Consider the following 16,178-nt stretch of genomic DNA (forward strand, 5'->3'; position numbering starts at 1 on the left):
CACCCTCAAGAAATCATGTTGAATTTCACAACAGGTAAGCATCTTGACAAATCCTTCAGAGTATGATGAAAGCAGCTTGCAAAAATAGCATAAGAGTACATCCTGGATAACATCTCAGATACATCAATTTTGTTCCAGGGACCTTTACACTATTGCACTTAACTGAGGTACAGAGAGATGCTTTTCCAACCACATCATTGATCCTACTAAGCCCAGGCCAAAAATCATTTTATGATACCAAATTTAACAGCTGTGTAAAGGTTTATGGCTATACTTTTTTCATTCTGAAATTTTATCAGCCTAATATTGATAAAAGTATTAATATAGGAAAAATACTCCAACTCTAACAAACATTATATATCAGTTAAACTCTACAGTTTATTTTCAAATTTAAATATTTCATTTTATTTCTCTAGCTGTTAATAGTTGTGCATTTACATGGGACAGAATTGAAACTGCAAATCAAAAAAAATCTTAATTAAATATTCTAACTCTAAACTCTGCATTTATTTATTCATTTCTTATTTTTTAAAATTCAGTGTTTACTAAATGTACCCCTTTCAAATGCCTCATTCTGTGTAGTTTGTTCACTTCTGTATTTACAAAATTGTTTACAATTTCTGGCATATAGAAAGAACACAATAAATGTGTCAAATACATAGATTTAAATTCAGGGTACTATTAAGAAATAGCAGCACAAAAATTGGACTTAATAAAACTAAAATTCTATATTGTTCCTCTTGAATTCTAATAGAAATTTGTCACTTATGACACATGGACATGGACAATGAACACATATATTTGTCATACATTGAATGAAAATGTCTTTTATCATGTTACTGACCATGAACTTCATATAGACAAAATTACATCAATATTAATAAGAAGACATTAACTTCATGAGTTTATAATAATGATGATGATGATGATGATGATGATGATGATGTAAGATACAATCAGGATCAAGAAAGTTCTCTATTGTCATTCAAAAAATGGGAAAGGAGATTAAGGAATCATGGTCAGGAAGAATTCAGAGACTTGAGAAGATATGGAGGACAAAGGCAGGATTGATTCCTAAGAAAAGATCCTCTTATAGATTCAAGAAATAACTTTGGAGAACAACCAAAATATATGAAATGTTAATTAGAGGCAAGGAGCAAATTAATTTTCTACATTATATAACATTAGATTAGAAACTGCAGTTGAAAAATTAATTTAATATGGCCCCTTCCATCTTCTTCTTGTTCAAATCCTCAAAACTTGCAACATACTCTGAAGCTGATATATGCAGAATCAGAAGTAGCCCTAGGGACAGAAGAGAGGAAACTGGACTTTTATATTCTTTTCACTATTTACCAACTATTGGGACTCTATGGTCATTGATGATGCCAGTGGATTTAAAGTGAAAGAAGAAAGGTGATAAAATATAAATTCATAGAAATTGAACTAGTCTTACATTTTCTCTAGAACTGTGTACTACTATATAGTAGACAAAAAAACAATGATTGAAGAATGAATGAAAATATTTTTAAGTCGAGATGAGATTATTTTCTATTCTTTGCAACTAATTGATCACATAAATTAGATTTCACAATGAAAAAAAATGGAATGCATAAGATCATGAAATGACTCAAATGAAATTGTGAGTATAAGTTGAAATAACAAAGATAATGTGTAATTACTTGGACAAACGTTATACTTCCTGGATAAATCTGGCCATGCTAATATGGTGTAAAAATGTTATTTCTAAGATAATTGTACAATAATTTATTTTTACTATTGTACTGATATCTAAGAAAAATAAGCCTACCAAGAATATAAGAAAAAACACATTCAAAATTATTTGAGATTTTTGCTCCTAGCTATGATAGAGTAATCTCAGACAGGATTTATCTCCATCTTCAACTAACAGAAAGTGAAACAAAATTTCAAATGACTATCTTCAGACATTGGAAATAGGCATCATGAGACTGCAATCCCTGAGAAAAAGGAAATGGAAAGGAAGCAGGTAAGCCCTTTGATATTGCCAGCTTAGTACCTTAAGGGAATTTCCAATCTACAAAGCAGGGAAGGAGATTCCAATAGAACCTAGAGTCCTCTTTGAGTTGTAGAGAAAATGAAATTTGGGAAGGCCAAGGTGTCTGTACTTCATTGTTTTATTTTGTTCTTGGGATGCGGGGATGAAGCTCAGGGCCTCCTGTATGCTTGACAAGTGCTCTACCAATGAGACACACTCCTCAGCCCTGTGTGTGGTAGCATAACTCTGAACATTAAGGAAAGAGAAACAGACACAAACACAGGCACAGAGACACATGGAAGGAGAGCACACTCCAAAAAGGTAAGCAATGGTCTAATCTTTAACCTAATATTTCTCTGAACATTTATTAGAAGAATCATTAATTTACCTGGGTCTTTGAAAAAAATACTGGAGAGCAGCAGGCTGAGAGTTTTGAGTTTTCAGAAAGTTATAAATAGTTGTTTTCCTATCAACCCAAGAAGAAAGACCTAAGAATACAAAAGGCATTAGAAAAGATCTTAAGAGGGTAATGTTAAGTAGAGAGGTTAAATTGGTCCTAGGTTAAAGGATGGTCAGCATTTGCCATAACAAACCCAAAGGGCTTAGTCTCCAAAGAATGCAATTGAATCCTCACTCTATAACAAATCAAATGCTGTTTAAAGGAATACAACACAATTCAATACTAAGCAACATAAAATTTACATTGTCTCATCCTAGATGAATTGTAGATAGGGAAGAGGAGTGGAATGGAAAGGGAGGGGTAGGGGATTAGCAAGGATGGTGGAATGTGATGGACATCATTATCCAGGACATGTATGAAGACTTGAATTGGGTGCCAAAATACTTTATATACAAACAGAGATATGAAAAATTGTGGTATATATATGTAATAAGAATTGTAATGCAAAAAAAAAAAAAACAAAATACATGTATAAAGGCATGAATTGGTGTGAACATACTTTATATACAAAGATATGAAAAATTGTGCTGTATATGTGTAATAAGATTTGTAATGCATTCTGCTGTCATGTATTTAAGAAAATAAAATCAGAAAAATACATTTTTACTCTAAAATATTTCTATTGAACTATATATTGGAAATTTTCTTTAACATTTTCACTACAAAGCACAACATAACAAAAAAAAGTAACTAGGTGAGGTGATAAATATGGTAACTAATTTGATTGTATAATCATTTCACAGAATATGTGTGTATCAAATCATCATATTCGACATCTCAAAAATCATACAATTTTACCTGTTAGTTTACCTCAGTAAAACTGGAAAATTTTGATTATTTTTTAATTTTATTTGTTATAGTTATACATGAGAGTAGAATGTATTTTGGCAAATTATACATACGTAGAGTGTAACTTATTCTATTTAGGTTCCTGCTCTTGTGGATGTACATGATGTGGAGTTACCCTGGCATATATTCAAATATAAGACTAGGAAAATTATATTGATTAATTCTACTGTCTTTCCTGTTCCCTTCTCCCTCCTACCTTCATTTCCCTTTGTCTGATCCAATGGATTTCTATTATTCCCCTCCCTAACCACCCTTGCTTTGGGTTAGCATCCACAAATCAGAGAGAACATTTGGCCTTTGTTTTTATGTGTGTGTCTGGCTTATCTCATTTAGCATGATATTCTCCAGTTCCATCCATTTACCAGCAAATGACATTATTTCATTTTTCTTTATAGCTGAGTGATATTTTATTGTGTATATTTACCACATATTCTTTATCCATTCATCCATTGAAGGACACCTAGATTGTTTCCATAGCTTGGCTGTTGTGAGTTAAGCTGCTATGAACATTGTTGTGGCTTCATCACCATAGTACGCTATTTTTAAGACCTTTAGGTATAGACCAAGGAGTAATATAACTAAGTCAAATAATTGTTCCATCCCAAATTGAGAAACAACCTTACAGAAGAGGTGAAACATCTCTATAATGAAAACGACAAACTACTAAAGAAAGAAATTGAAGACCTCAGAAAATGGAAAGATCCCCCAGGCTCTTGGATAGGCAGAGTTAATATTATCAAAATGGCCATATTACCAAAAGTGCTATAAAGATTTAATGCAATTCTTATTAAGATCCCACTGACATTCAGAAAAATAAGAAGCCCAGAATAGCCAAAGTAATCCTTAGTGAGAAAATACCAAACCTTAAATTATACTAAAGAGCTATAGTAACAAAAACAGCATGGAATTGCCACCAAAAGAGATGTGAAGATCAATGGAACAGAATAGAAGACACAGAGACATACCCACATAAATACATTTATCTCATCCTAGACAAAGGCACTATAAAAGTACATTGGAGAAAAGATTGCCTCATCAACAAGGATTAATTTTTTAACAATTCAATAAGAGTAATTCAAAGAATAACTAGACAATAAATCAGTATGATATAGAATTCAGTAACAACATTCTTGACCAAATAAGTTGATATTTATATAAAATGACATCAAATAGCAACAGATACTCATTATTTTCAAGAGCAAATGCAACATACATCTATTACAAACAATGAAAATAGTCATAAGTATAACATGAAAATTAAAAAAAAAAAAAAAAACTATGTAAAATGTATTATATAGCCCCATTAAATTAGATATCAAGGGAAGGAAGATGGCGGCAAGGGGAGTGCATTGCCCCCGTGTGCTGTTTCACTGTGTGGGAGTATGACAAGTCAGGACGGCTAAGGATATCTTGTTAGAAATTTCCAGCAATAGTGGGGTGCTCCGGAACCTGGAGGAAGGATTTCCATCGCGAGGATCGGCTACGGGGACTCAAACGCGAGAGGTTTGTCGCACGGAGGGTAACACTGCTTATTCAGCAAATCGCCCCGCGGCTAGAGTCTGCAGTGCGCGCTGGGAAACGAGGAGATAGCGATGCAGGGATACAGCGTTGCAGTTTCTGCCAGCCGTGCAAGCACCATACTCAGGGCTAAATTCTGGGTTCGAGACGGGGGAAGGAAGCGGTCCATCTCGGTTCTCCACACAGGTCAGACCACAGAGGAGGCCAGCAGCCACCATGTTGGAAAGCTGACGTCACCATCCCTGTTTAGACTGACCGCAGCTCATTCAGCCATAGAACAGGTAACTTCAGGCTGCCATTCGCCTGTGGCTTGCAGACAGATTGCTAGGGTTCAGTGCCTGGGTGCTTCTACTCTGCCCCTACTCCAAATGGGGTGAGAGACACGTCACCCCATTTGGAGTAGGGGCAGAGTAGAGCCGCAGCCCGCGCCTGCAGGGTAGGCAAACCTGCAACCGACTGGCGGAAGAGGCCCGGTGGCCTGCCGGCGTGGTACACTTGTCACCCCAATTGGAGTAGGGGCAGAACAGAGCCGCTGCCAGCTCCCAGAACAGGCCCAGTGACCTGCCGGCGTGGTAGCCATGACACCCCAATTGGAATAAGGAGAGAGCAGAGCCGCCGCCCGCACCTGCAGGAAAGATACGCAAGCAGTATGAAAAGACAAGGAAAGAAAGGACCACAAGCAATGCAGGTCAACGCAACTTTAGAAGAGGTAACAGCTGCAGCAGATGGAATGTCAGATAAAGAATTCAGGATATACATGCTTCAGATGATCTGGAGTATCAAGGAAGACATTAAACAGCAAAATCAGACAATGAAAGATCACTTCGACAACAAATTACGCAAACAAATCCAGGAAGCAAAGGATCAACTATACAGGGAGATAGAGGTTATAAAAAACAAACAATCAGAAATCCTAGAAATGCAGGAAGCAATAAACCAACTTAAAATCTCAATGGAGAATACTACCAGCAGAGTAGAACACTTAGAAGATAGAACATCAGACAATGAAGACAAAGTATTTCAACTGGAAAAGAACATAGACAGCTCAGCAAGACTGTTAAGAAACCATGAGCAGAACATCCAAGAAATATGGGATAACATTAAGAGACCAAACTTAAGAGTCATTGGGATACAGGAAGGTACAGAGCTCCAAACCAAAGGAATGAGCAGTCTATTCAATGAAATAATACAAGAAAACTTCCCAGACTTGAAGAATGAGACAGAATCCCAAATCCTAGAAGCCTACAGGACGCCGAATGTGCAAAATCATAAGAGATCCACACCTAGACACATTATAATGAAGATGCCCAACATACAGAATAAGGAGAGAATTTTAAAAGCTACAAGAGAAAGGAAACAGATTACATTTAGGGGTAAGCCAATCAGGATAACAGCTGATCTTTCAACACAGACTCTGAAAGCTAGAAGATCCTGGAATAACATATTTCAAACACTGAAAGAAAATGGGTTCCAACCAAGAATTGTGTATCCAGCAAAATTAAGCTTCAGGATGGAGGATGAAATTAAAACCTTCCACGATAAACAAAAGTTTAAAGAATTCGCAGCTAGAAAACCATCTCTTCAAAACATCCTCGCCAAAGCATTACAGGAAGAGGAAATGGAAAATAACAATGAAAACCAACAGTGGGAGGTAGGACAGTAAAGGGGGGGGGGATAATCAAAGAGGAAAACAAACCATGTTTAGTAACAGAAATAAACAAATATGGCTGGAAGAACAACCCATATCTCAATAATAACCCTAAATGTTAATGGCTTAAACTCACCAATTAAGAGACACAGGCTAGTAGAATGGATCACAAAACAAGACCCAACAATATGCGTACAGGAGACGCATTTGATAGGAAAAGACATCTATAGGCTGAAGGTGAAAGGTTGGGAAAAATCATATCACTCATATGGACTTCGGAAACAATCAGGAGTGTCCATACTCATATCAAATAAAATAGATTTCAAGCCAAATTTAATCAAAAGAGATAAAGAGGGACACTACATACTGCTTAAGGGAACCATATACCAACAAGACATAACAATCATAAATATTTATGCCCCAAACAATGGTGCAGCTATATTCGTCAAACAAACTCTTCTCAAGTTCAAGAGTCTAATAGACCACCATACCATAATCATGGGAGACTTCAACACACCTCTCTCGCCACTGGACAGATCTTCCAAACAAAAGTTGAATAAGGAAACTATAGAACTCAATAACACTATTAATAACCTAGACCTAATTGACATATATAGAGTATACCACCCAACATCAAGCAGTTACACTTTTTTCTCAGCAGCACATGGATCCTTCTCAAAAATAGATCATATATTATGTCACAGGGCAACTCTTAGACAATATAAAGGAGTAGAGATAATGCCATGCATCTTATCTGATCATAATGGAATGAAACTGAAAATCAACGATAAAAGAAGGAAGGAAAAAGCATACATCACTTGGAGAATGAACAATAGGTTACTGAATGATCAATGGGTTATAGAAGACATCAAGAAGGAAATTAAAAAATTCTTAGAGATAAATGAAAACACAGACACAACATATCGGAATCTATGGGACACATTGAAAGCAGTTCTAAGAGGAAAATTCATTGCTTGGAGTTCATTCCTTAAAAAAAGAAAAAACCAACAAATAAATGATCTCATACTTCATCTCAACATCCTAGAAAAAGAAGAGCAAAACAACAGCAAAAGAAGTAGAAGGCAAGAAATAATTAAAATCAGAGCTGAAATTAATGAAATCGAAACAAAAGAAACAATTGAAAATATTGACAAAACTAAAAGTTGGTTCTTTGAAAAAATAAAGAAAATCGACAGACCCTTAGCGATGCTAGCGAAGAGAAGAAGAGAGAGAACTCAAATTACTAGCATACGGGATGAAAAAGGCAATATCACAACAGACACTTCAGAAATACAGAAGATAATCAAAAACTATTTTGAATCTTTATACTCCAATAAATTAGAAGACAGTGAAGGCATAGATAAATTTCTTAATTCATATGATCTGCCCAGATTGAGTCAGGAGGATATAGAAAACCTAAACAGACCAATATCAATTGAGGAAATAGAAGAAACCATAAAAAGACTACCAACTAAGAAAAGCCCAGGTCCGGATGGGTATACAGCAGAATTTTAAAAAACCTTTAAAGAAGAACTAATACCAATACTTTTCAAGCTACTTCAGGAAATAGAAAAGGAGGGAGAACTTCCAAATTCATTCTATGAGGCCAACATCACCCTGATACCTAAACCAGACAAAGACACTTCAAAGAAAGAAAACTACAGACCAATATCTCTAATGAACCTAGATGCAAAAATCCTCAATAAAATTCTGGCGAATCGGATACAAAAACATATCAAAACAATTGTACACCATGATCAAGTAGGATTCATCCCTGGGATGCAAGGCTGGTTCAATATACGGAAATCAATAAATGTTATTCACCACATCAATAGACTTAAAAATAAGAACCATATGATCATCTCGATAGATGCGGAAAAAGCATTCGACAAAGTACAGCATCCCTTTATGTTCAAAACTCTAGAAAAACTAGGGATAACAGGAACGTACCTCAATATTGTAAAAGCAATCTATGCTAAGCCTCAGGCTAGCATCATTCTGAATGGAGAAAAACTGAAGGCATTCCCTCTAAAATCTGGAACTAGACAGGGATGCCCTCTCTCTCCACTTCTGTTCAACATAGTTCTCGAAACACTGGCCAGAGCAATTAGACAGACGAAAGAAATTAAAGGCATAAAAATAGGAAAAGAAGAACTTAAATTATCACTATTTGCAGATGATATGATTCTATACCTAGCAGACCCAAAAGGCTCTACAAGGAAACTATTAGAGCTAATAAATGAATTCAGCAAAGTGGCAGGATATAAAATCAACACGCATAAATCAAAGGCATTCCTGTATATCAGCGACAAATCCTCTGAAATGGAAATGAGGACAACCACTCCATTCAAAATATCTTCAAAAAAAATAAAATACTTGGGAATCAACCTAACAAAAGAGGTGAAAGACTTATACAATGAAAAATACAGAACCCTAAAGAGAGAAATAGAAGAAGATCTTAGAAGATGGAAAAATATACCCTGTTCGTGGATAGGCAGAACTAACATCATCAAAATGGCGATATGACCAAAAGTTCTCTATAAGTTTAATGCAATGCCAATCAAAATCCCAACGGCATTTCTTGTAGAAATAGAGAAAGCAATCATGAAATTCATATGGAAAAATAAAAGACCCAGAATAGCAAAAACAATGCTAAGCAGGAAGTGTGAATCAGGCGGTATAGCGATACCATACTTCAAACTATACTACAGAGCAATAGTAACAAAAACAGCATGGTACTGGTACCAAAACAGGCGGGTGGACCAATGGTACAGAATAGAGGACACAGAAACCAATCCACAAAACTACAACTATCTTATATTTGATAAAGGGGCTAAAAGCATGCAATGGAGGAAGGATAGCATCTTCAACAAATGGTGCTGGGAAAACTGGAAATCCATATGCAACAAAATGAAACTGAACCCCTTTCTCTCGCCATGCACAAAAGTGAATTCAAAATGGATCAAGGAGCTTGATATCAAATCAGAGACACGCCGTCTGATAGAAGAAAAAGTTGGCTACGATCTACAGTCGGTGGGGTCGGGCTCCAAATTCCTCAATAGGACACCCATAGCACAAAAGTTAATAACTAGAATCAACAAATGGGACTTACTCAAACTAAAAAGTTTTTTCTCAGCAAAAGAAACAATAAGAGAGGTAAATAGGGAGCCTACACCCTGGGAACAAATCTTTACTCCTCACACTTCAGATAGAGCCCTAATATCCAGAGTATACAAAGAACTCAAAAAATTACACAATAAGAAAACAAACAACCCAATCAACAAATGGGCCAAGGACCTGAACAGACACTTCTCAGAGGAGGACATACAGTCAATCAACAAGTACATGAAAAAATGCTCAACATCTCTAGCAGTCAGAGAAATGCAAATCAAAACCACCCTAAGATACCATCTCACTCCAGTAAGATTGGCAGCCATTAGGAAGTCAAACAACAACAAGTGCTGGCGAGGATGTGGGGAAAAGGGTACACTTGTACATTGCTGGTGGGACTGCAGATTGGTGCAGCCAATTTGGAAAGCAGTATGGAGATATCTTGGAAAGCTGGGAATGGAGCCACCATTTGACCCAGCTATTCCCCTTCTTGGTCTATTCCCTAAAGACCTAAAAAGAGCATGCTACAGGGACACTGCTACTTCGATGTTCATAGCAGCACAGTTCACAATAGCAAGACTGTGGAACCAACCTAGATGCCCTTCAATAGACGAATGGATAAAAAAAAATGTGGCATTTATACACAATGGAGTATTACTCTGCATTAAAAAATGACAAAATCATAGAATTTACAGGGAAATGGATGGCATTAGAGCAGATTATGCTAAGTGAAGCTAGCCAATCCCTAAAAAACAAATGCCAATTGTCTTCTTTGATATAAGGAGAGTAACTAAGAACAGAGTAGGGACGAAGAGCAGGAGAAGAAGATTAACATTTAACAGGGATGAGAGGTGGGAGGGAAAGGGAGAGAGAATGGAAATTGCATGGTAATGGAAGGAGACCCTCAGGGTTATACAGTGGAGGAGGTAGAGAGAGAGGAGGGGAGGGGAGGGGAGAGTTGGGGAGGGGGGAGGGGGGAGGATGGGAAAGGCAGTGGAGCACAACAGACACTAGTATGGCAATTTGTAAATCAATGGATGTGTAACTGATGTGATTCTGCAATCTTTGTATGGGGTGAAGGTGGGAGTTCATAACCCACTTGAATCAAAGTGTGGAATATGATATGTCAAGAAATTTGTAATGTTTTGAACAACCCACAATAAAAAATTAAAAAAGAAAAAAAAATTAGATATCAATAACAAGTAATATCTGAAAATCAAGTATCTAGAAATTACACAATATATATCTAAATAATACATTGGTCAATGAAGAAATAATTAGTACATGAATAAAGTAAATTACAACAAATAAGGCAATATGACTAAATTAAAATGAATATTTGGCATTTTAAATGTTTTTAGATATACATAAAGGAGTTTGAAAATGAATTTAAAGCAAGAAAGTTCACAAATTATTTATCTATGATTTTAAGAAACTAGAAAAAAGAAAAGAAAAATTAACCCCAAATCAGCAGATGGATAAAATTGCTAATGATAAGGGCAAAAATAAGTGAAATAGAAAACTCAAAAATAATGGAGTAAGTAAACAATTTTCAAAATTAATTTCTTCAGTTCAATAAAACTGACTGTCTTGTAGCTAATGTAATGAGAAAAATAGACCATTGATACAGATGGCCAGAATCATAACTCAGGGGGGAATAATGTTGCAAATACTGCCATTTAAAATGACAACAAGAAAATACTATGAACAATTTTATGCCAATTTAATAGCAGATAAAACAGAAAAATACCTCAGAATAAATCAACTAACAAAATTCACTTGTGGAAAGAAAAAAAAAAAGAAAGAAAAGGCATAGCATAAATATTTTTATTTTTTAAAGCAACTGAATTTTCAATGAAAATTCTCTAAGAAGAAGCTTTATGTCTTCAGCACCATGCTGGTGAATTCTAGTGTTTAAAGAGTAAGAGTTCTAGGCAAACTCTTCTAGGAAATGAAGAAAAGGGTACTCATTCCAACTCATTGCTTTAAGGAGCATTAATCAAATGAAAAAAATTAGAAGATATTGCAATAAAATTACAGGCAAATATCTCTAAAAATAAATTTTAAAATACTTATCCTAAATTTGGCATGAATTAAGCCATATATAAAAAAGTCATATATCATAGCCAAGTTGAGTTTATCCGGATAGTGCAGGGATGGTTTAGCCTTCATGAATCAGTTGTTGTAATTTACTTTATTCATGTACTAAGAAATGAAAAGTATACAACCATCCCAAATGACTCAGAATAGATGCAGAAATAGCATTTATCACAATTTAATATCCTTTTTTTTTTTTTTTTTTTTTTTTTTTTTGGTGGTGCTGGGGATTGAACCCAGGGCCTTGTGCATGCAAGGCAAGCACTCTACCAACTGAGCTATATCCCCAGCCCCCATTCATATTTTTTTTTTAATTCGTGCAGACTAGGTGGCTAAAAGTGTCTTTATACAACTTTCATCACACAGAAAAGACCAATTGATTGCAGAGGAGCCAGATGAACCTTCAGACAGATGTTAATGTTCTGTATCAAGATTTTATTGACTAAACAACAGTACTCACTTGTCAAAGTCCATTTAATAGTCTAATATAGGTCAGTTTACTCCATGTTGATCTATCTCATTAAATCCAATTACGCAATTTGATTAAAAATTTAGTTGAGAAATCCAATTTCATCCCTACCTGGGATTTGTTCTTAAAATTGACAGTCTTACATCTACTTTAATACCTCTGAAAGAGATGCCATTTAACTTGTGTGATGTTCTTGAAAATACGTGACCCTGCATAAATGAAAGAATGAACATAGGGATAAATTTGGATAACTGAGAGCATGTGACCTATATAGGAGCTACAGGGTTCATTCCATAATTAGAAGACAATAAATGTTCATAGTCTTGAAGTGGTCAAACAAATCAACAGATCAAGCTAATTATTTATGTTCAAATAAAAGTAGAGAAAGGGAATGGTTTCACTTGTGACCCCAAACTTCTGGTACTAAAACATCACAGAGAACCAATTATTTCATATGAAAAATATAACTTCCTTAAACACTAAGGCAGCTATATTTACATTAAAATTCTAATAATATAATATTTCTCATAAATGTCAGATTTTCCAAATATAGGCACTGATGTCAAAACTTTCCTATGATAAACAGAGTAGTTTGAAATGGCTAATGTTAAATTTATGTATTATAATAGAAAGTAATATAATCCCTTAACAAAATCACTTAGACATGAATCTTTCCACTCCTTTTACAGATGATCAAATTTAAAAAATTACAAATTTGTTTTACTTCATTTATTTTACTTACCTAAACTTACAGTGTGGCAGAGCCTGGAAAAGAAGACACAGCTGTAGTTTTTTTCCACAATTTTTTTTTTTTGATGCCACAGTGCCTGTTATGTTCATCAAGACAGAGTTCCTCTGGGAATGGGTGGTGCTAGCATCACAGAAGTGGAGTACCTCCTGGGAATCTCGGATGTACTTCTTAGATTTAGAGCAGTCCCTGGAGCATATCTGAAGTTTTCTGTCAAATTACACCTACCTCACGCATTTTCAAATTCAAGAAACCAGCAATGGTTGACAACAAGAGTGAATTGGAAAACACACTTAGCACCAGGGTTGAAACTAGATGGTGAAGGGAGAAAAAGCCAGATTGCAAGTCCCATAGAATAGATGTAGAGTTGGCTTTCAATACATTTTTGAAAGAGAGAGAATTTATCCATGTAAAATGTTACTTAGGGCATTTACAGGGATATTCAAGTTATCATAAATATATCGTTGACATCTTCTTGCTATGTACAAATACATTATGCTATAATCTTTTGCAAGAAAAATATTTCAAATGAGTTTAGAACATATAAACTTAATCACTTTATAAAATAAATATTTATTTGTCTTAGGAAAAAAAGTGCTTTCACTGAACCCTTTCAGAACAGTTTGAATGCAAAGTCACATATTCTTAATGCAACATTTATGTCCTTCAAAATGTTTCATAGGTGATTTCCAAAGTGTTAGGAGGAGGATACTGCACGAAATAAATTTGTTTGAATCAATCGTTTTGATTGCTTTTGTCACCCAGCTTACCTTAGGGAGTAATTATGATTGAGGTGTCAAGGAAGTCATATGTTCAAGGAGATTCTGATCGAGGGCTCTCCCAGTTAGTTCTGTGTGATAATATACTGCAAGGTGTCAGGGAGGATCTCTCCAGAAAAGGGTTCCTGTGATGATTAACATTGTGTGTCAGCTTAGCAAGACCACAATACTCAGATAGTTGGTCAGATACTAGTGTCAATGTTTTGGGGAGGGCATTTTCTATATGAGAGTAAAACTGAATTCAGGAGCATTGAGTAAAGCACATCAACATCTGAATGTTTGTAATATGGCAGGCCACTCTCATCAGTTGAAGGTTCATGCTAAAAAGACTGAATTCCTCAAAGAAGAGGAAATCTGTGTTTACCTTTGGAATTAGGTTCACCATTAATTCCTCCTTGGGTTTCCAGCTTGCTGATTTTTGCTATTGCATGAGTCAATTTCTTTAATTCCTTAAAATAAGTACATGTATGCATAGACATGTATTATATTCACACATATTCATACATATCATACATATAAACACACATAGGTTATACACTTACAAAGATGCACACAAACACACCCTCACCTCTCAGTATCCATAGAGGATTCATCAGAGCACTCCAAAGGATATCAAAATTCACAGATGCTCAAGGTCCCTATATAAAATATAAAATAGTATAGTGTTTTTATATAACCTATACATATGCTACTGTATTCTTTTAAGCATTTCTAGACTACTTATAATACAATGCAAAATCATTTTTTACTCTATTGCTCAGGGAATCATGATGAGAAAAAAGTCTGTACATGTTTAGTTCAGATACAGTTTTTTAAATTTTTTGTTTTTATAAACCGTGGTTGCATTCATAAATTTAGGACCAACCCACTGATACAGAAGGCTTTGTGTATGAATGTACACACACACACACACACACACACACACACACATACACCTCCTATAGATTCTGTTTTTGTGGAGAACCCAGAACAACACAGTTCCTTTGCTTTACCCAAGCACACTGAAGGCTTTTTCTAATCACCTTACTGATTACTTAAATATGCATGAGGTAATTCACAGCACAATTCTTAGGTTGCGACACATCAAGTTACCATAAGATGTAGGTAAAACATGATAACACCAGGAAATGCCCCAGTGTTAATGGGTAATAAAAAGTAAATCACTGAAAGTCTATTTAAAGTTGATTCGTGTAACATAAGGTAAGAAAATTGTGAGAATCCTTTAAAATGCAAGAATTAATTGGCCAATATAAAAACCAAATGCCTTTCAGAGTTCACTATTTGGGTTTTTCTTTATCACTCACTCTTGGCTGAAATTTCAATTATCCATGAATAATTTCCTGAAAATCTACTTAGATAAGCAACTATGTTGGGGTGTCAGCTCCATGGGTTATCTCCATATGAGTAAATTTTCAAAGAGAAGAAAGTTCCACCAAACTGAATGCATTGTAAAATATGACCCATAGTTGATACTTTCCTAAAATTTCCCTTGTTTGAATATAAAATTATGTGTAAATGAAGTGAAAAAAAAATTGTGCACATCTGAGGATGGAGAGCAGATTTAGACTGTATGAGAAAAATCAACAAATTAACATAAGTTAGTAGTCACCTAGTGTCCAGTCACAGTATTGTGGGTGTGCCAGTCTGTTCTGTCATCCTTCTATTCCTGTTTGCCCTCCACTAACTAAATTCACCACACATACTTGTGAACACCCTAGACCCCGAGTTCTTCATTTAAAATCAAGCTGTGTAGATGGCGGCGAGGGGAGTGCATTGCCCCCGTGTGCTGCTTCACTATGTGGGAGTATGACAAGTCAGGACGGCTAAAGGATATCTTGTTAGGAATTTCCAGCAATAGCGGGGTGCTCCGGAACCTGGAGGAAGGATTTCCATCGCACGAGGATCAGCTACGGGGACTCAAACGCGAGAGGTTTGTCGCACAGAGGGTAACACTGCTTATTCAGCAAATCGCCCCGTGGCTAGAATCTGCAGCGTGCGCTGGGATAGAGACGCAGGGTTACAGCGCTGCAGTTTCTGCCAGCCGTGCAAGCACAGTACTCAGGGCTGAATTCTGGGTTCGAGACGGGGGAAGGAAGCGGTCCATCTCGGTTCTCCACACCGGTCAGACCACAGAGGAGGCCAGCAGCCACCATGTTGGTAAACTGACGTCACCACCCCTGTTTTCGACTGACCGCAGCTCATTCAGCCATAGAATAGGTAATTTCAGGCTGCAATTCGCCTGCGGCTTGCAGACAGATTGCTAGGGCTCAGCGCCTGGGTGCTTCTTAGAACCTGATCTTATCAGAGTGAATACCGAGGGCGGGGCGGCCGAGTTCCGGCTCCCGGAACTGAGCCCGCAGGGACTGCTTCTTGGAGCTTACATTTATAGGAGCTTACACCGAGCACGGAGTGGCCGAGTTCCGGCTCCCGGAACTTCCCTGGCCCGGGGCTAGGAGCCCGCGGAAACTGCTTCTCGGTCCGG

General features: G+C 36.3%; 1 non-coding gene across 1 annotated transcript; it reads right to left on the reverse strand.

Moving 5' to 3' along the window:
* Positions 1-11,915: 11,915 nt before the first annotated feature.
* Positions 11,916-11,988, reverse strand: Trnaa-ugc (transfer RNA alanine (anticodon UGC)). Its single transcript has one exon. It is a non-coding gene; the product is annotated as a tRNA-Ala (tRNA).
* Between the last annotated feature and the right edge of the window lie 4,190 nt (positions 11,989-16,178).

This window comes from Marmota flaviventris, chromosome 3, assembly GCF_047511675.1.
Source record: "Marmota flaviventris isolate mMarFla1 chromosome 3, mMarFla1.hap1, whole genome shotgun sequence".
Lineage (NCBI taxonomy): Eukaryota > Metazoa > Chordata > Mammalia > Rodentia > Sciuridae > Marmota > Marmota flaviventris.